Genomic DNA, 22,083 nt, shown 5'->3' with positions numbered 1-22,083 from the left:
CTGAACTTATTTCTGATGGTATTCCAAATCTAGGGATTACTTCCCTTGTTAGAAATGTAATAACTGTTCCTGCCCCCTCATCTGCTGATGGTATTGCTTCTACCCATCTGCTAAATCTGTCTATTACCACAAGCATGTATCTTTTGCCTTGCACTCACTTTATCATGTCCACATAATTCATTACTAGGTGCTTGAATGGTCCTTCTGGTATTGGTATGTGGCCTATTGGCGTGGTTGTTCCTTTCCTAACATTGTTTTTGGCACAAATTTCACATGTGGACAGAAATTCGTCTACCATTGCATGTAAGTATGGTGACCAATATCCTTGCTGCTTAATTTTTCGTACTACTTCCCCTTAGCAATGGTCAAATCCATGCGATCTGTAATAAGTATGTTTAATAGTGTAGTTGGTGCTACTATCTGTCCTTCATGTGAACGCCAAATATCTTGTGTGTCTTTCTTGGCTCCTCTTTGATGCCACATGGTCTGTTCATATGGACTTGCTTGTTGTTGAATTCTGATTATATCCTCTATCTGAAGTTGTGGTTCTATTAAAATTGCTGGAGCTAATACTGCCACCTTACATCCTGATGCTTTTTTAGCTTCTAAATCAGCTTTGTTGTTACCCTTAATGATATAATTGTTTCCTTTTTTATGAGCCTGACATTTGATAACAGCTAATCGCTTTGGTAACATCATAGCAGAAATTAACTGACCTATCTGTTGAGTGTGTTGGATGGGAGTTCCATCACTCTTTTTTAAACCTCTTTGCTTCCACACAGCCCCAAATAGATGACATACACCATGAGCATAAGCTGAATCAGTAAAAATATTTGCTATTTGTCCTTTTGCTAATTGGCATGCAATTGTTGGAGCTTTTAATTCTGCTAATTGAGCAGAACATGGCTGTACACAATGTTTAGATATTACTGGTATAAATTCATCCTTGTCTTTCTTTATGACTGAATAGCCTGTATGAGTTCCTATATAATCTCTGAAACTGGAACCATCAACAAAGTAAATTACTTATGCTTCAGAGATCGGTGTTGACTCAAGATCCTGTCGCAACCTAGTGAAGGCCAATGAATTAGCCACACAATCATGTGGCTCACCTTCAAGCCAGAGGAATCAATTCAGTTGGATTGATTGTATTACATCGTTTAATGGTAATATCTGGATACGTCAGCAGTGATGAGTATGCTAAAATACGGGCTTGCTGTAAACCCATAGTCAACGTGGATGTCTTCTCATAAGCAAAATATAATGCTGCAAGGCCTTGTTGGTAACATGGTGGGTACATTTTCCAACTTAGTGCTATAGTACGCTATGGGTTGTTTTTTCCTGCCACTACATGTCTCTTGCATCAATACAGCTGATGCATAGCCATCAGTTCTGTTAGCCACATACAGGTGAAATGGTATAGTATAGTCGGATTACAGAGGGCAGGTGCTTGTTGTAATTCTTTTTTTATAGATTCAAACGATATCATTGCATCTGAATTCCATTTTAATGTAGTATTTACATTTTGCAATCCTGCTTGTTTCATGATCTCTCTTAGTGGAGCTGTTTTTACTGCATATCCCTCTATCCAATCAGAACTAAAGCCTGTCATTCCTAAGAAGGTCATCATCTGCCCTACTGTTTGCGGCAATGGTGTTTTACTTATGCCTTCTAAATGATTTGGAGCTATAGCTTTTGTGCCATATGAGATCAGTCGTCCTAAGTATTCCACTTGTGGCTGGCAATACTGTACTTTTGTTTTGGATGCTTTATGTCCTCCTTGTGCTAACTTAGTAAGTACTTTAATAGAATCCCTATGACACTGTTCCAATGATGTGGAGCAGATCATTAAATCATCTACATACTGCAGCATAACGCTGTCTATCATTAGGTCTTCTAAGTCAGCTTTGAGAACTTGATTAAATATATGTGGTGAGTGTTTAAATCCTTGTGGCATTTGTTTGTAAGTATACTGTTTTCCAGCATATGTGAATACAAATAAGTATCTACTTTCCTTTGCCACCAGAACACTGAAAAATGCAGAACATAAATCAATCACAGTAAAGTACTTGGCATTAGGTGAGACATTTGGCAGCAGCGTGTGTGGGTTTGGAACATCAGCTGGCCAATCCTCTACTATATAATTTATTGCTCGTAAATCATGTACTAGTCGCCACTTAGATTTGTTTGCTTTGATTACAGGAAAAATTGGAGTATTACAATAACTGTTTGTTTCCACTAATACTCCTGCTTTTACTATACCATCTATAGTGTATTTTATGCCTGTTTCAGGCCGCAATGGGTACTGCGATTTTCTTAGCAAACGTGCACCTGGCTTAAGTCGTATTCTTATTGGACTGGCTGAATTTACCAGTCCTACATCTGTGTCATGCTGAGACCATATCTCATTTGGTACTTGACACTCCAATTCTTTAAATAGTTCAGCATCAATAGTCTCTACCAATTTGTGTGTTGTCATCATTTGCGTTTTAATTTTTTCATTGATGACTACTTCCTGTGGAGTACCCATTAATGACGTCCCACACAAAATTTTTATGTAATTTTTGTCAGTAGAATGGAAAATCAATGGATTTATTGTCGTTTCCCATTGGCACTGTTAAGCTTTTATCATCATTGGCCCCAAATCTTTTCCAAATTTTAACCTAAATATAAGAATACATGTGGAGCGGAATCTACCATATTAAACCAATTTTTTACAAATTCATTCTCTGTTATATTCAAAGCTGCTCCCTGTTTACCTATTATGATGTATTGTGAGGTCATTTCGATTTTTTGTTCTTTAGTTCCTTCCTGCCATTTCTTTTCTATTTCTGCATCTCGCTCAGGATCGTATATCATTGTACAGTGAAATTCTGATTTTGGAACCTGTGCTTCTGGAATCTGTGCTTCAATTAATTTTCCCCATTTATTTATTATTTGTCTCACGTCATTTTCTATCTGTCCTATCCAGTACACATTTGCCTTTGGCTCAGAAATTATCATTTGAGTTTCTATTCCCTGTAAGTCTATATACACTCCCTCTGGAGAACACCAAATTTGAAGTTCCATTTTACACAATGCATCTCTTCCTAATATATTAACCGGTGTCTGATTTGATACCAGGATAGGTATGGTTGCAGTTTTGTTTTTAGTTTGTAAACAAACTGGAGAGGTCATTGGAATTAGCTGCATTTGTCCCAAGAATCCTATTGTCTTTGCAAATTTTCCAGACAAGGGGAGATGTGAGGCATAATTTGAATTTACACATGTGTAAACTGCTCCTGTGTCTACTAGCATTGGAATTGTTTCCCCCTCTATTTTAACCTGCAGCATAGGTTCCTGATCAGCATTGGTTGTTAAAATTGGAAGCTGACTCTCCCCTATAGGATTCTGTGGGCATCCCTAAAATCCTTGATTTGGTCCTCCCCAAGTATTTACTGGGCCTTGACCTGCACCCCGGTAGGGCTGATGCCAACTCCCCCCCCTTCCACCCCCATGTGGCCGTTGCCATGGATTTATTGGGCAATCCCTTCTGTTATGTCCAGGCTGTCCACATTTCCAGCACTCTCTGCCTCTTAATCTTTTTTCCATTTGTGATGGTCTTGTTTCCCATCCCATCATCTCTGGTTGTTGAGCATAAACATTGATGACAGGCGTAGGGCCCTGGTGTGTATTTTTAGGGATAGCTATAATTGGATTCCGATGCATGTTTGGTGTTGAAGCATTTACAGGAGTCATTACTGTCATTTGCTCTGATTCTTCTTTCTTTACTGTAGCTTGAATCTTTTTCTTATTCTTTTGTGTTAATTCTTCATGCTGTAACTGAGTTAGTTTTTTCTGCAGCTCTTTCTCTTGGGTTTTTAACTTTTGTTAATTTTTTCTGTATTGTTCTACTGCATGAGTCACATGATCACAAAACTCCTTGTGTGTTTTGGAGGTTAAGCCGACCAGGTCTTCCAGCCTGCTCTTTACAGCTTCTTGCATAGCATCTATTACAGCATTTCTGAACAATGTAGCTATTAATGAGTCTCCTTCTGGATTCCCTTCAGTCTCTTGCTTCCATTTGTTTAGTTGTTTCTGAACATATGTGATTGGGTTTTCTGTTTCCCCAAGCTGTTCCCCTTTTAATGCCTTAGGGTCCACTCTGGTTGGATACTCATTACGCATTGCTTGCCACACTGCTGGACGGTATGCATCAAAAACAGTTCCATCCATATAATAAGAATCCACAGCTCTATCAAGATCTGATGCTTGAAGGATTTTTACCATATCGGCCGCTCCTATAACTTTTGCCAGGAGTGCTTTAATGTCCCCCACAGACAACAGTTTGCCCATTGTTTGTTCTTCAAACACTCTAATCCACTTTCCAGCCCCCTGTTGGATATCAGGGAGGCGAGCGACAAGCCCATCAAGGTCCTGTGTAGCCCAAGGTACATATTGTCCCTGCGTACCCTTTAATTAAAATTGGGAGTTGTTGCGGCAATGGTCTAAGCCTTCGTCTCTCTCTCCCCTGCGTCCACCTTCCTTCATCAAATGACAGCTCCTCTTCACTCTCCCTCTCCCCTGTGTCTAATAATCTGCTTCTACTTCTGACCAATTTATCTGTATCTCGTATTAATTTCTCTGTTTCTTTAACTTTCCTATTTATTTGTGCTTCTATTATTTGCGCTTCTGCTTCTAATTCCTGTTCTTCTCTTCTTACTTGTCCTAATGGTTCTTCACATAATGTTTCTTCATTAAACTGTGCTTTCATTTTTTGTAACGCTGTCCGTGCTTGATCATAACAATCTAATGACAGACTCCTCTCACTTTTTCTATCCTGTTTCTTTTTTGGTTTTGCCCCTAATTTTGTAAGTGTTTCTTTTTCAAACTGCACATTACCTTCCATCTGCATTTCTCCTAAAACCTCTACAGTTCCCTTGAGCATTGGGAATTGACAATATGAGTGTATATTTGGAGGTGATTTGACAAGGGCCTCTTCTCCTTTTTTATTCATCTCTTTTTCTGCCTCTTTTAGTATTTTCCTAGTCTGTCTTATGGTTTTTAGAGAATTTTCTCCTTCTTTTTTAAACAATATCAGCACTTCTCTCTCTCTCTCTCTCTCTCTCTCTCTCTCTTTTCGCTTCTCTCTTTTTATTTTTGTTACTTTCCTTAGGTCTATAATTGTTTATCAATGTTTCCATTTCCTCGCACAAAGCTACATCAAATGTCCCCTCTTTTGGCCATTTTGTTATCATATTTTTAGTTCTTTTTTGCCATTTGTTTGAGAGTTTATCTATAAGTTCTTTACACAATGGATATTTTAATCCTAATATATCTACTGGAGTTGCTGCCATAATTATACCTTTTATTTTATAACTACCTTTTGTTTTAAAAGCCACTTACTCCATTGACCTTTGTTTTAAAACAATTTACTGGACTCAAAGCTTGAATTCTTATTCTTATTATTTATTATTTTATTTTTCTCCTAGCTATTTTTGATTTTTCAAACTGATTTTAATTACTTTAAAGTTGTTTAATTTTTATTTCAATTTCTAATTTTTCATTGTTACTTGTCCCTGTGCTTTAAATGTTAAACTTTAAGCACAGATATATCTTTTGACTGCACAAATTCTCTGTATGAAGTTCACTTCTCTTCTGTGACTGACTAGTTCAGAGGTCTGGCATATTTTTACAGTCAGCTGCTTGTCTAAAAAAACCTCACAAGCTGAGAGTTAACTTTCTGTTCACGCAGCAAAGGCTGAGTCTCTCTACCTTGGTTACACACCCTACAATTTCTCAGATTTTAGTTTTCTATGTGTTACCTTAGGAAATTTCCTTCCACAGTTTTATGAGACAGCTTTCATTTCCAACATTTATTCAACATATAAATGACAAACTTTCTTTATTGGACAACTTTACTCCATTCATCTTGTCCCTTATTAACTTATTGGGCTCATATTGCATCCACGCAGTGTTCCTTTTATTGCCAAGGACTAATCACACATTCCAATCCCTATACTGGGCTTATATTTTTATTCAGTCATACTTTTTCATACACATTCACTCTACACACTCTTTCACCCACAGATACTCTCACAACCACAGAAATGTCACACTTATTACAAACACAAGGCCTTCATAAACACAGAGCTCTTAAGAAATACAATACAATTTTGCAATTATTATTATTCCTATCCTAAGTAACCTGCAGGATTTATTTTTAATTATTTACTTTTTAATTTTTTATTGCCTATTCAGTCCTATTATTACTATTCCAAAGTGCGGTATTCGCAATATTGCCTATTCTGACCTCTTATTACTATTCCAAAGAGCGGTATTCACAATATTGCCTATTCAGACCTCTTATTACTATTCCAAAGAGCGGTATTCGCAATATTGCCTATTCAGACCTCTTATTACTATTCCAAAGAGCGGTATTCACAATATTGCCTATTCAGACCTCTTATTACTATTCCAAAGAGCGGTATTCGCAATATTGCCTATTCAGACCTCTTATTACTATTCCAAAGAGCGGTATTCACAATATTGCCTATTCAGACCTCTTATTACTATTCCAAAGAGCGGTATTCGCAATATTACTTCTTAAACTTTATGTGCCCTTATTTACTGCTATTTCATCTAGACCCTTATCAGCAAATAAAAACAGATCATTGCATGCAATTATTTCTTCTGGAATCAAAACCCTTTATTTATTTTTATTTTCCTTTCTTTATTGGTTTAGAAGAGCTTTTTGAGTGTTCTTACCACCACAGGCAAACTGGCAAGCAACACAAACTTTTATATAAGCAAAAGTTGCTTACCTTTTAATGGTGGCCACCTGTTTGTGTTGCCTTCCCAGCCAGCCCACGATGCAATTACTCTGCTCTCTTCTGTCGCTGTTCGGGCGCCATTTGTTGTAGGTTTTTGCCTTTATCTGTGAAGAATCACTCTCAAATTCTTAGGTTTTGATTCCAGAAAATTTGACTTTATTATTACAACCAATAAAGCCGAGTCATTCTGCAGAGCAACTAACCAACTCTGGGTTCCGTTCACTTAAATACATCTCCTCCAACAAGGTGGGGCTTATCCTTTTTTAAACATGCATTATCTATCATCCTCTTCTTTGACTCTGGTCTAACCATTTTAAGAAGTAACAGAACCACCTTTGGAAGAGATAAATTCTCCCAGCGGTCATGAGAGCCCCCCATGTAATGCTATTCCTGTTTTTGCACATACCTTCAAATGTCACACATATATGGAGCACACATTCCATTACGACCACAGGACTTCATGTACACACAGTAAACTGTATGTCTGCCTGTCAGATATAACTGTGGTACAATTCAACAATGTTTACATTGATTATACCTGATAAAATCTCCTACACTGTCAGACTCTGTCAGACTATCAGATAGTTGAACATCATCACCACTATTTTTAAACACTATTAAAATGTATGTAGTTTTGTGAAAAAGATTTTAATCTAGGACATCCAAAAAAAGTCTTCCAATCCTAAAAAGACACACAAAGCCATGTTTGGGACGGATTGGATATCGCGTCTAAAAAAGTTTTCCAGCACAGGAGTTTGGCCATCAAGTGAGGTTAACAGGCCAACTCCTTGACAGCAGAAGTGGCATGAACATGAAGCTTCCTGTTCTTCGAGATTTGCAAGGCATCCTTGGCTGCTCTGAAGGGCAGGAATGTACCTTGCCCTCACTGGTGGTCTTGTGGTTAGGAGTTGGTGCTCTCACTGTTACAGCCTGGGTTCGATTACCGGTCAGAGAGTGTATTTTTGTCTGTCCAAAGCTGGCCTCTTTGACACAAGTTCAAGCAACTGTGAGTTTGAAGGGCAAGGCGAGTAGTGCCTCCAAGAGATAAAAAAACATCTTCTTTCGAGCCGGAATTGAACCAGCGACCTAAGGATGGCCACTACATCACCTACAGTCCTCCGATCTACAAACTGAGCTATCAAAGGGATGGTTCTGTGGTGTGAGTGTTCCTAATTTGCAGAGCTACTGTTTCCAGGTGAACACAGAATTGAAATGCCATGAGTATCATGGAGTTAAAAAAAGAGAACTAAAACAAACCAGCCAGGAGTCAAACCTAGAATCTTCTGATCCGTAGTCAGACGCATTATCCATTGCACCACTGGCCCATTGCCCTTCTGTTCGAGAGGCCTGTTAACTAGCTGCTTCCTGAGCGGCAGTGCTTGAAAAGTTCTAGTTTCCTAGTAATCGTAAATAAGTAATTAAATAAAACACAAACACCACAGCATGGAAAGAATGCTAACTCCTTCCCTTTTCAGTGCTCAGGGTCTCAAGCAAAAGTGCAACCGGTGCATTTACTTGGAAAGTAGCAAATGTGACAGCACAATAGTTGTCACAAAGTTCCAGTAAGATCACACAGGAAAAAGTTGTCAGAAGTTGTCACAACATTTGCAGCCAATCACTGTGCGAGATTCTTTAAAACTTCTTAACATTTACAACATTTGAACGATCAGAGTACAGGGAATGTCGGAGGGCACATTGCCGCTTTTCACCGCTGGGGGCAGTCTGTGTCAATTCAGTTTCCAATCTGAGCTGAAAGTTTACAACATTTGACGATGACACACTCACACTCTTGGAAAGTGTCAATGACCCTCAGGGAGAGTGTCAGAGGGCAATAGAGTTCACAACTTACTGTACGACAAGCAACAGTTTATTTGCTGTCAGACTCAGCGAAGAAAAAGTTTGTTCATCAAGTTATTACACTACTACAAGAGGTAATTACGCATATTTTTATCAGATAGTTGAACATCATCACCGCTATTTTTAAACACTACTAAAATGTATGTAGTTTTGTGTAAAAGAGTTTAATCTAGGCCATCCAAAAAAAGTCTTCCAATCCTAAAAAGACACACAAAGCCATGTTTGGGACGGACAGTTTTCCAGCACAGGAGTTTGGCCATCAAGTATGGTTTACAGGCCAACTCCTTGACAGAAGAAGTGGCATGAACATGAAGCTTCCGGTTCGACGAGATTTGCAGGGTGTCCTTGGCTGCTCTGAAGGGCAGGCATGTACCTTGCCCTCCCTGGTGGTCTTTTGGTTAGGAGTTGGTGCTCTCACTGTTACAGCCTGGGTTCGATTACTGGTCAGAGAATGTATTTTTGTCGGTCCAAAGCTGGCCTCTTTGACACAAGTTCAAGCAACTGTGAGTTTGAAGGGCAAGGTGAGTAGTGCCTCCAAGAGATAAAAAAAAATCTTCCTTAGAGCCGGAATTGAACCGGCAACCTAAGGATGGCCACTACATCACCTACAGTCCTCCGCTCTACCAACTGATCTATCAAAGAGACGGTTCTGTGGTGTGAGTGTTCCTAATTTGCAGAGCTACTGTTTCCAGGTGAACAGAATTGAAATGCCATGAGAGTCATGGAGTTAAAAAAGAGAACTAAAACGAGCCAGCCAGGAGTCGAACCTAGAATCTTCTGATCCGTAGTCAGACGCGTTATCCATTGCGCCACTGGCCCATTGCCGTGCTGTTCCTGAGTCCTGTTAACTAGCTGCTTCCTGAGCGGCAGCATTCAAATTGATGTGGTATGCTTGAAAAGTTCTAGTTTCCTAGTAATCGTAAATAAGTAATTAAATAAAACACAAACACCACACGCGTGGAAAGAATGCTAATTCCTTCCCTTTTCAGTGCCTCAAGCAAAATTGCAACCGGTGCATTTACTTGGAAAGTAGCAAATGTGACAGCACAATAGTGGTCACAAAGTTCCAGTAAGATCACACAGGAAAAAGTTGTCAGAAGTTGTCACAACATTTGCAGCCAATCACTGTGCGAGATTCTTTAATACTTCTTAACATTTACAACATTTGAACGATCAGAATACAGGGAATGTCGGAAGGCACATTGCCGCTTTTCACCGCTGGGGGCAGTCTGTGTCAATTCAGTTTCCAATCTGAGCTGAAAGTTTACAACATTTGACGATGACACACTCACACTCTTGGAAAGTGTCAATGACCCTCAGGGAGAGTGTCAGAGGGCAATAGAGTTCACAACTTACTGTACGACAAGCAAAAGTTTATTTGCTGTCAGACTCAGCGACGAAAAAGTTTGTTCATCAAGTTATTACACTACTATAAGAGGTAATTACGCATATTTTTGTCAGATAGTTGAACATCATCAACGCTATTTTTAAACACTATTAAATTGTATGTAGTTTTGTGTAAAAGAGTTTAATCTAGGACATCCAAAAAAAGTCTTCCAATCCTATAAAGACACACAAAGCCATGTTTGGGACGGACAGTTTTCCAGCACAGGAGTTTGGCCATCAAGTATGGTTAATAGGCCAACTCCTTGACAGCAGAAGTGGCATGAACATGAAGCTTCCTGTTCGACGAGATTTGCAGGGCATCCTTGGCTGCTCTGAAGGGCAGGCATGTACCTTGCCCTCCCTGGTGGTCTTGCGGTTAGGAGTTGGTGCTCTCAATGTTACAGCCTGGGTTTGATTACCAGTCAGAGAATGTATTTTTGTCGGTCCAAAGCTGGCCTCTTTGACACAAGTTCAAGCAACTGTGAGTTTGAAGGGCAAGGCGAGTAGTGCCTCCAAGAGATAAAAAAACATCTTCCTTCAATCCGGAATTGAACCAGCGACCTAAGGATGGCCACTACATCACCTACAGTCCTCCGCTCTACCAACCGAGCTATCGAAGGGACGGTTCTGTGGTGTGAGTGTTCCTAATTTGCAGAGCTACTGTTTCCAGGTGAACAGAATTTAACTCTTTCCCCGCCAGCGTTTTAAAAAAAAAGTTGCCAGCCACCGCCAGGGTTTTTGATGATTTTTGCTAAATTTTAATGGCCCGCAGAATATTTTCTTCCATGAATATATGAAGATGCTATATATCACAATAAAGATCTGAGCCTCTGCTTTTAGGCAAAAAAAACGATTTTATTTTATCTTCATTTGTTCTTTTTTTATTGCGACTTGAACAGAGGTCTGTTTTGTCAAAAAACAACATTTCAGACAAAAAGCTGATAAAAAGGCATGTTTATGTCTGATATTTTGAGCTTCTCAATACTCCACTTCTTCATGTTTGAGACGATCGCAGTCTGTTTCTTTGATCAAAGAGTTGCGTACTCTTTCAAAACATGCGCAGGGGCCTTCCTTACCGTATAACACCTAAAACACGGAAACCCGGAAAATTCCGTGTTTGGCGGGGAAAGGGTTAAATGCCATGAGAGTCATGGAGTTAAAAAAGAGAACTAAAACGAGCCAGCCAGGAGTCGAACCTAGAATCTTCTGATCCGTAGTCAGACGCGTTATCCATTGCGCCACTGGCCCGTTGCCCTTTTGCTCCAGAGGCCTGTTAACTAGCTGCTTCCTGAGCGGCAGCATTCAAATTGATGTGGTATGCTTGAAAAGTTCTAGTTTCCTAGTAATCGTAAATAAGTAATTAAATAAAACACAAACACCACAGCGTGGAAAGAATGCTAACTACTTCCCTTTTCAGTGCTCAGGGTCTCAAGCAAAAGTGCAACCGGTGCATTTACTTGGAAAGTAGCAAATGTGACAGCACAATAGTGGTCACAAAGTTCCAGTAAGATCACAAAGGAAAAAGTTGTCAGAAGTTGTCACAACATTTGCAGCCAATCACTGTGCGAGATTCTTTAAAACTTCTTAACATTTACAACATTTGAACGATCAGAGTACAGGGAATGTCGGAGGGCACATTGCCGCTTTTCACCGCTGGGGGCATTCTGTGTCAATTCAGTTTCCAATCTGAGCTGAAAGTTTACAACATTTGACGATGACACACTCACACTCTTGGAAAGTGTCAATGACCCTCAGGGAGAGTGTCAGAGGGCAATAGAGTTCACAACTTACTGTACGACAAGCAACAGTTTATTTGCTGTCAGACTCAGCGAAGAAAAAGTTTGTTCATCAAGTTATTACACTACTATAAGAGGTAATTACGCATATTTTTATCAGATAGTTGAACATCATCACCGCTATTTTTAAACACTATTAAATTGTATGTAGTTTTGTGTAAAAGAGTTTAATCTAGGACATCCAAAAAAAGTCTTCCAATCCTAAAAAGACACACAAAGCCATGTTTGGGACGGACAGTTTTCCAGCACAGGAGTTTGGCCATCAAGTATGGTTAACAGGCCAACTCCTTGACAGCAGAAGTGGCATGAACATGAAGTTTCCTGCTCGACGAGATTTGCAGGGCATCCTTGGCTGCTCTGAAGGGCAGGCATGTACCTTGCCCTCCCTGGTGGTCTTGTGGTTAGGAGTTGGTGCTCTCACTGTTACAGCCTGGGTTTGATTACCGGTCATAGAATGTATTTTTGTCGGTCCAAAGCTGGCCTCTTTGACACAAGTTCAAGCAACTGTGAGTTTGAAAGGCAAGGCGAGTAGTGCCTCCAAGAGATAAAAAAACATCTTCCTTCAAGCCGGAATTGAACCAGCGACCTAAGGATGGCCACTACATCACCTACAGTCCTCCGCTCTACCAACTGAGCTATCGAAGGGATGATTCTGTGGTGTGAGTGTTCCTAATTTGCAGAGCTACTGTTTCCAAGTGAACAGAATTTAAATGCCATGAGAGTCATGGAGTTAAAAAAGAGAACTAAAACGAGCCAGCCAGGAGTCGAAACTAGAATCTTCGAATCCGTAGTCATACGCGTTATCCATTGCGCCACTGGCCCATTGCCCTGCAGTTCCAGAGTCCTGTTAACTAGCTGCTTCCTGAGCAGCAGCGTTCAAATTGATGTGGTATGCTTGAAAAGTTCTAGTTTCCTAGTAATTGTAAATAAGTAATTAAATAAAACACAAACACCACAGCATGGAAAGAATGCTAACTCCTTCCCTTTTCAGTGCTCAGGGTCTCAAGCAAAAGTGCAACCGGTGCATTTACTTGGAAAGTAGCAAATGTGACAGCACAATAGTGGTCACAAAGTTCCAGTAAGATCACAAAGGAAAAAGTTGTCAGAAGTTGTCACAACATTTGCAGCCAATCACTGTGCGAGATTCTTTAAAACTTCTTAACATTTACAACATTTGAACGATCAGATTACAGGGAATGTCGGAGGGCACATTGCCGCTTTTCACCGCTGGGGGCAGTCTGTGTCAATTCAGTTTCCAATCTGAGCTGAAAGTTTACAACATTTGACGATGACACACTCACACTCTTGGAAAGTGTCAATGACCCTCAGGGAGAGTGTCAGAGGGCAATAGAGTTCACAACTTACTGTACGATAAGCAACAGTTTATTTGCTGTCAGACTCAGCGAAGAAAAAGTTTGTTCATCAAGTTATTACACTACTATAAGAGGTAATTACGCATATTTTTATCAGATAGTTGAACATCATCACCGCTATTTTTAAACACTATTAAATTGTATGTAGTTTTGTGTAAAAGAGTTTAATCTAGGACATCCAAAAAAAGTCTTCCAATCCTAAAAAGACACACAAAGCCATGTTTGGGACGGACAGTTTTCCAGCACAGGAGTTTGGCCATCAAGTATGGTTAACAGGCCAACTCCTTGACAGAAGAAGTGGCATGAACATGAAGCTTCCTGTTCGACGAGATTTGCAGGGCATCCTTGGCTGCTCTGAAGGGCAGGCATGTACCTTGCCCTCCCTGGTGTTCTTGTGGTTAGGAGTTCGTGATCTCACTGTTACAGCCTGGGTTTGATTACCGGTCAGAGAATGTATTTTAGTCGGTCCAAAGCTGGCCTCTTTGACACAAGTTCAAGCAACTGTGAGTTTGAAGGGCAAGGCGAGTAGTGCCTCCAAGAGATAAAAAAAACATCTTCCTTCGATCCAGAATTGAACCAGCGACCTAAGGATGGCCACCACATCACCTACAGTCCTCCGCTATACCAACTGAGCTATCGAAGGGACGGTTCTGTGGTGTGAGTGTTCCTAATTTGCAGAGCTACTGTTTCCAGGTGAACAGAATTGAAATGCCATGAGAGTCATGGAGTTAAAAAAAGAGAACTAAAACAAGCCAGCCAGTAGTCGAACCTAGAATCTTCTGATCCGTAGTCAGACGCGTTATCCATTGCGCCACTGGCCCGTTGCCCTTTTGCTCCAGAGGCCTGTTAACTAGCTGCTTCCTGAGCGGCAGCATTCAAATTGATGTGGTATGCTTGAAAAGTTCTAGTTTCCTAGTAATCGTAAATAAGTAATTAAATAAAACACAAACACCACAGCGTGGAAAGAATGCTAACTCCTTCCCTTTTCAGTGCCTCAAGCAAAAGTGCAACCGGTGCATTTACTTGGAAAGTAGCAAATGTAACAGCACAATAGTGGTCACAAAGTTCCAGTAAGATCACAAAGGAAAAAGTTGTCAGAAGTTGTCACAACATTTGCAGCCAATCACTGTGCGAGATTCTTTAAAACTTCTTAACATTTACAACATTTGAACGATCAGAGTACAGGGAATGTCGGAGGGCACATTGCCGCTTTTCACCGCTGGGGGCAGTCTGTGTCAATTCAGTTTCCAATCTGAGCTGAAAGTTTACAACATTTGACGATGACACACTCACACTCTTGGAAAGTGTCAATGACCCTCAGGGAGAGTGTCAGAGGGCAATAGAGTTCACAACTTACTGTACGACAAGCAACAGTTTATTTGCTGTCAGACTCAGCGAAGAAAAAGTTTGTTCATCAAGTTATTACACTACTATAAGAGGTAATTACGCATATTTTTATCAGATAGTTGAACATCATCACCGCTATTTTTAAACACTATTAAATTGTATGTAGTTTTGTGTAAAAGAGTTTAATCTAGGACATCCAAAAAAAGTCTTCCAATCCTAAAAAGACACACAAAGCCATGTTTGGGACGGACAGTTTTCCAGCACAGGAGTTTGGCCATCAAGTATGGTTAACAGGCCAACTCCTTGACAGCAGAAGTGGCATGAACATGAAGCTTCCTGTTCGACGAGATTTGCAGGGCATCCTTGGCTGCTCTGAAGGGCAGGCATGTACCTTGCCCTCCCTGGTGGTCTTGTGGTTAGGAGTTGGTGCTCTCACTGTTACAGCCTGGGTTTGATTACCGGTCAGAGAATGTATTTTTGTCGGTCCAAAGCTGGCCTCTTTGACACAAGTTCAAGCAACTGTGAGTTTGAAGGGCAAGGCGAGTAGTGCCTCCAAGAGATAAATAAACATCTTCCTTCGAGCCGGAATTGAACCAGCAACCTAAGAATGACCAATACATCACCTACAGTCCTCCCCTCTACCAACTGAGCTATCAAAGGGATGGTTCTGTGGTGTGAGTGTTCCTAAAACGAGCCAGCCAGGAGTCAAACCTAGAATCTTCTGATCCGTAGTCATCCGTAGTTATCCATTGCGTGTCTGTCAAGGTAGAGCTCATAAAAAACTATCAGAAATCATCAGCGACGAGGGTTCGAATCCAGCTCTGGAGTATAAACCTATATATGACATTTAGATCATAGAAAACTACCAGAAATTGTCAGTGATGTGGGTTTTAATCCAGCTCTGGCGTATAAACATATATATGAAATTATCAGTTGGAAAAATCATTATGTGATTTAAATAATGTGATTTTAATCTGGTGATATTTCGTGCCTGATGGTGCACAATTCAGAATTATCTTTATATTGTTTGTGTTGCTATTAAAACGATTATAAATGACCAATAATGTAAGTAACATGCAAATGTAAGTAATCTTTTTAACAATAGTTTGAGTGCAAAGGTATATAATAATAATATACTAATACATGTAGCTATAGTGTAAATATATCTTAATAATATTAAACACATAGGAGATACCCACCAGTAAGAGACAAAAAGAAAATAACATTTTTATGTATTTACAGCAAATGCATAAAATCCTAATATATAATTAGGTATTACTTATATAATCAACAGCATGAAATAAATGTTACAATATATAAATAATAATATAAAACTGTGCAAATTAGTAATCGCCACCATTAAAATACTTGCTATTCAACTGTAAGTGTATTGTAAATAAAAGGGCACAAATACAAACAAACCTGTTTATTTGAATTAAAATGTGTAGTAGAAGATTTAAAATAAGAATAATAATATTAAAATATACAACTCTAATTATTACAATAAGTAATAACAATTAAGTGAGGACAAATGTATAAAGTATTAGCAATAATAATAATTTACAGTTTTTGCTATGAGTCAAAAACACTCATTTTACAGGTTATCTATTTACAGCCATGCAATTTGAAAACATAAAGCAAAAATAATATACTATTTGCATAATTAGGTATTATTTAGATAATCAACCAAATTACAAATACTATATAAAATAATAATAATACAAATTGTGCAAATATGAGTAGGCACCACCATTACAATGCTTGCTTAATGAATAATGTATGAATAATAATAATTAGAAGAATCATATAAAAATATACAACTTTAAATAAAGTGCAAATATACGTAATCTTAACAAAAGAAATCTTAACAAAAAAACAAATGTGTAGAATAACAATAACAATAATATATACTGTATAAATATACCAATATTATGCAAGAAAAATAATCAATCAAAAGAACTTTGATGCAGTTTAGTCAAGCGTTTCCCCTTCTAATTTTCAGTGTGTGCTCTCTTCTTGCCATAGCCCCGTGTCTGCAGAGCTGCCCTCCACTCTGCAAATGTGTAGCGGTCTCCTCACAGTGCCAGTTCTGTAGCGGTCTCCTCACAGTGCCAGTTTCCAAAATACTGGAGATGCGATGGTTGTTTCCTTTCGTTGTTGCACTTCTTGCAAAGGATGACTTCAGTCTTAAGCACATATTTCCTTTTTTGTGATTCCTTCTGCTGCCTTTCCTGATTTTTCCTCCTATAGTACTGAGTGGTGTATGGCACAGAAGGCTGTGGCGCTGCCGGTGATGTTTCCATACTTTGTGCAACAGAGACATCAGTGGTCTCTAATTCTTTAATTGCAGACTTGTAGACCTGGGCTACACTCCCTGTCTGCTGGTAAAGTTACTCCACTCCAATCAGTTCTCCTGAAACACAAAGAAATACTTTGTGTTAGGCAGAAATAAACCAAGTGATATCCAGTTTGTGAACTGTCTGTCATTAAAGTCTTTGTGAAGACTGTACTGATTCATGACACAGTTATATTTTAGACAAATTAGCAATTTGCTGTAACAGAAAATATAATGAACGTACCAGTATATTTACGTGGGGTAACAAAGGACACAATCTTCTTTCCAAGAACGTCCTTTGCCAGCACGTTAACACCATGACGAAGGAGGCCACTATAAGAATGGGTATCGTGCAAGCCCTCAAAGGTTGCAGCAGCTGCTCTGTCCGAATTCCACCTGGCCAATCCATCCAACAGGTATGCCTGGAAAAATGTATCGCTGGCCAGAGTGCCTGAAATTACATTGACAGAACACAATGTTCATTTAAATCCATAATTTAACTATTTTAAATGCTGTCTGTTGGACAAAACAATGCATTTTCCTGGAATGAACCGGTTCAGGTGCAAGTGAAATGATTCAAGTGATGTTGAACCTCTGGCACACCTGTATGTTGGTAAAATATGCCCTCCCTTCTGCAATGTCCCAGTCTGCCCTATAACGTTTAATTTATTGCCTGGGTCTTCACCTTGGCGCAGCACAGCTCTCATTGCAGAATCCATGACCTTTTCTGGAGACAGAGCCCGAGACAAAGGTCTCTTTTTGTTCTCCTCCACCTTTAGGGCCATAGAAGAGTCACACATATTCAGACTCCCATCAGCTCTCCTCCTAAATTGAGGCTCCATTTCTATAAAAAAAAATATATATATATTAATATATACTGTGGTAATGTGTATTAATTAAGCAGTATGGCATGATACATTTTGAAATATATTGCATATTGTTAGTTATGACATGAAGTGTGACTTCAACTGTGACTATATTCACAATATGGCACAGCCTCATACTGCCAACTTTAACACTTTTAATTATTTTTTTTTACACTTTAAGCAAATACTTCAAACAATTGTTACATATTACAATATCTTTCAGTCATCTGAGTGCTACTGTTCTTAGTCTTCTTGATAAGTGGTCAGTTTATACACATGAAGAGTACATTTACATTTATGCATTTGGCAGACGCTTTTATCCAAAGCGACTTACAGTGCAATTATTACAGGGACAATCCCCCCCCCGGAACAACCTGGAGTTAAGTGCCTTGCTCAAGGGTACAATGGTGGGGGCCATGGGATTCGAACCAACAACCTTCTGATTAACAGCCCTGTGCTTTAGCCACTAAACCACCACCACTCCCTGAGTACTGAATGATTTGAGATAGTTCCCCAAGAAATGAAAATAATCTTATCATTTATTCACCCTTATGCCATCCCAGATGTGTATCTTTGTGATCTTTGTTTGTGTTCAGCAGAATAAAGAAAGTAATGAGGCATGAGGGTAAATAAATGATGATAAGTTTCATTTAGCCTTTTTTTAATGTGCAATCCCTTTAATGTGATGAAAATCATCAATATATGATAATCATAATTCTAAGTATTATGACATTTGTTTGTTTTAATACGTTTGCAGTCTTGTCAAATAAACGATTTTGTCTTTAGAAAATGTAATTAACACTTTGTTAATGTCATTAACACGTTGTCAACATATAGCAGAGATACAGTACATTGCCACAACGATACAATATACAATTTAACAATATATACGCTTGAATATTTATTAGATTCAAGGTTTATACAAGGCCCCCTTAATAAAACCTAATTTTAAATTTGTATTTTCTGCCTATTATTTCAGTATTTAGGCTTTATAGGGTTAAGCTTTATGCTTTGTATAAAAGGGTTGTCGAACAAAAACAATTATTATACTATTCATTGAAATAAGAGCATTTCTCCTCAATATTACAAACAATAACCGGGCTTATGTGGTTGGGCAAAGAAGATATTTGTATTTTAATTTGCGTGGTACCCGTTCTGAAAGTTTAAAGTACTTTTAAATGCTTAGCGTTGGATATGCGTATGTTTACAGGTCTTACAGTAAAGTACAATACACATATACGTGCATTTATATACTGTCTAAATATATATATATATATATATATATATATATATATAGAGAGAGAGAGAGAAAAACTTACCTCTGTTTCAACGTCGTCAAAAACAAAGGATTTGTAGTAATAATCTCGAATCAGAAGAAACACTTGTGCGCCGAACGAAATGATTATTATAACAGCCGCTCCAGCTACGCTCTTCTGCTGATTGGTCCATTCCTCTTGGCAACCAGGTAGAGATGCGCACCTCATTGGCCAATTTATCGAAAATTCCAAGTAACGGAATGGGCCGTGATTGGTCAATTCTTGGTAGAAACAAGGTAGTGACAAGCGTCTGATTGGTTAATTCTTTGAATATTCTTGGTAGCGATGCGTGCCGTGATTGGACAATTTCTGGATGTCACTACCAGAAATGAGCTCTACTGACAGGTTGCTTTAGGAGCTAGCCGGGCCTACATTTTCTGTCTCTGTGTGATGTCATTTATTTGCAAATCCTCAAAGTGCTCAGGCTATGCCTTTTGTGGCAATTAAAAGCTCTCTGCATCCCTGGGTGGGCTTGAACCACCAACCTTTCAGCTAACAGCCGAACACGCTAACAGATTGCACCACAGAGACACGTGTGGTACCACCTTCAGTATTACGATGTGGCAGTCAATGGCATGTGTGTCATACTTGATGGGTTTGAAAGGAGGCAGATTGGTTAGTGGGGATTGTTAAACACATTAACAGCAGCACTTCGCTTATGTTTAGAGATAGTACTTTGGAAGCAGATAGCTGCAGACCTGTTACCTGTTCTGAATTTCTGGACAAGTTCCCAGAAATGTTGCTGTTCTCTCTAGTCAGTGAGTTTTTGCATGGCAGGGAGGATACATTTGCACTAGTACCACATACCTGTGGCGATAGCTAAACGTTAAACCCAACGTGGAGCTCAAGCCCCATGACACTGTGATTAAAAGTCTCATGCTCTACCACCTTTTCTCTCTCGGCATATATGCCATTTTTTGGTATATCTTCAAAGTACATGCCTGAAATTAATCCTCCCAATTCACAGGTGTCTGTCAATAGGATCTTCCAAAGAAAGGTTCGGTTTAAGAAGAGGGCTGTGCAGAGTGTTTCTTTTATTTGTTTTTCAGTCATTTGTCTTTGCACACTTCTGTACACTGTGTGATGAAACATTTGAGGATTTGACAAGTCAGTCCTGTAATTAGTCAACCAAAATATCAGAACATTGGTATGTGTAAAGAAATGCAAATGCTTTGGACTAAGATTTTATTCCACTTTGCTTGTTTCACTACTCCACCTGCAATAAGGGGTTGTCCCAATGCTCAGGCTATGCCTTTTGTGGCATTTAAAATCTATCGTCATCCTGGGTAGGCTTGAAACAGCAGACTATCGGTTAATAGCCAAATGTACTACTTAATTGCACCAAAGAGACAGGTGAATAGTCACCTTCTGGATTATGATGTGGCAATCAACAGCATGTTGTGACTCATATGTGAAAAGGGTTTGAAAGGAGACTTGAAGAGACCTATTGGTTAATGGGGATTGTTAAACACAGAAGCAGCAGCACTGTGCTTGATTTTTGTGATATTGCTTTGGAAGCAGATAGATTGTTATTTATTCAACATTCTCTCTATTGTGTTTTAATGGCTGGGAGAATACATCTTGCACATACCTGTGACAATAGGTAATAGTGACGCCCAACGTGGGGCTTGAACCCACAACCCTGAGATTAAGAGTCTCATGCCCGACTGAGCTAGCCGGGACTACATTTTTTGTTTCTGTGTGATGTCATTTACTTGCAAATACTCAAAGTACATGCTTGAAATGAAACATCCCATTTTACAATGGAACTTCCAAAGAAATGTTGGGTTTAAGACTAGGACCAGGCTAAGATTTACTTTTATTTGTTTCTCTGGCATTTGTCTTTCCACACTTCTGTACACTGTGTAATGAAACATTTTAGGATTTGACAAGTCAGTCCTGAAATTGGTCAACCAAAATGTCAGAACATTGGTATAAAAAATGCAAAAGCATTAACATGAGATTTTCTTCCACTTTGTTGCTTTCATGACACTGTGATTAAAAGTCTCATGCTCTACCACCTTTTCTCTCTCAGCATATATGCCATTTTTTGGTATATCTTCAAAGTACATGCCTGAAATGAATCCTCCCAATTCACAGGTGTCTGACAATAGGATCTTCCAAAGAAAGGTTCGGTTTAAGAAGAGGGCTGTGCAGAGTATTTCTTTTATTTGTTTTTCAGTCATTTGTCTTTGCACACTTCTGTACACTGTGTGATGAAACATTTGAGGATTTGACAAGTCAGTCCTGTAATTAATCAACCAAAATGTCAGAACATTGGTATAAAAAATGCAAAAGCATTAACATGAGATTTTCTTCCACTTTGTTGCTTTCGCTGCTCCATCTGCTATAATGTGAGATCCATGTGCTCAGGCTATGCCTTTTGTGGCAATTAAAAGCCCTCTTTGTCCCAGGGTGGGCTTGAACCACCAACCTTTCGGTTAACAGCCAAACGCGCTAACCAATTGCACCACAGAGACACATGAGGTACCACCTTCAAGATTACGCTGTGGCAGTCAATGGCATGTGTGTCATACTTGATGGGTTTGAAAGGAGGCAGATTGGTTAGTGGGGATTGTTAAACACATTAACAGCAGCACTGCGCTTATTTTTAGAGATAGTACTTTGGAAGCAGATAGCTGGAGACCTGTTACCTGTTCTGAATTTCTGGACAAGTTCCCAGAAATGTTTCCGTTCTCTCTAGTCAGTGACTGTTTGCATGGCAGGGAGGATACATTTGCACTAGTACCACATACCTGTGGCGATAGCTAAACGTTAAACCCAACGTGGAGCTCAAGCCCCATGACACTGTGATTAAAAGTCTCATGCTCTACCATCTTTTCTCTCTCGGCATATATGCCATTTTTTGGTATATCTTCAAAGTACATGCCTGAAATGAATCCTCCCAATTCACAGGTGTCTGAAAATAGGATCTTCCAAAGAAAGGTTCGGTTTAAGAAGAGGGCTGTGCAGAGTGTTTCTTTTATTTGTTTTT

General features: G+C 39.2%; 4 non-coding genes across 4 annotated transcripts; all 4 read right to left on the bottom strand.

Moving 5' to 3' along the window:
- Positions 1 to 9,415: 9,415 nt before the first annotated feature.
- trnar-acg (transfer RNA arginine (anticodon ACG)) lies at positions 9,416 to 9,488 on the bottom strand. The gene has a single exon. It is a non-coding gene; the product is annotated as a tRNA-Arg (tRNA).
- Positions 9,489 to 11,230: 1,742 nt separating this feature from the next.
- trnar-acg (transfer RNA arginine (anticodon ACG)) lies at positions 11,231 to 11,303 on the bottom strand. The gene has a single exon. It is a non-coding gene; the product is annotated as a tRNA-Arg (tRNA).
- Positions 11,304 to 12,409: 1,106 nt separating this feature from the next.
- On the bottom strand, positions 12,410 to 12,496 carry trnay-gua (transfer RNA tyrosine (anticodon GUA)). The gene is given in 2 exon segments: positions 12,410 to 12,445; positions 12,460 to 12,496. It is a non-coding gene; the product is annotated as a tRNA-Tyr (tRNA).
- Positions 12,497 to 21,494: 8,998 nt separating this feature from the next.
- Positions 21,495 to 21,568, bottom strand: trnan-guu (transfer RNA asparagine (anticodon GUU)). The gene has a single exon. It is a non-coding gene; the product is annotated as a tRNA-Asn (tRNA).
- Positions 21,569 to 22,083: the final 515 nt, after the last annotated feature.

The sequence above is a fragment of the Xyrauchen texanus genome, chromosome 9 (genome assembly GCF_025860055.1).
Source record: "Xyrauchen texanus isolate HMW12.3.18 chromosome 9, RBS_HiC_50CHRs, whole genome shotgun sequence".
Lineage (NCBI taxonomy): Eukaryota > Metazoa > Chordata > Actinopteri > Cypriniformes > Catostomidae > Xyrauchen > Xyrauchen texanus.
Note: the sequence above shows the minus strand (reverse complement) of the source record. Positions and strands in the feature narration are given on the sequence as shown.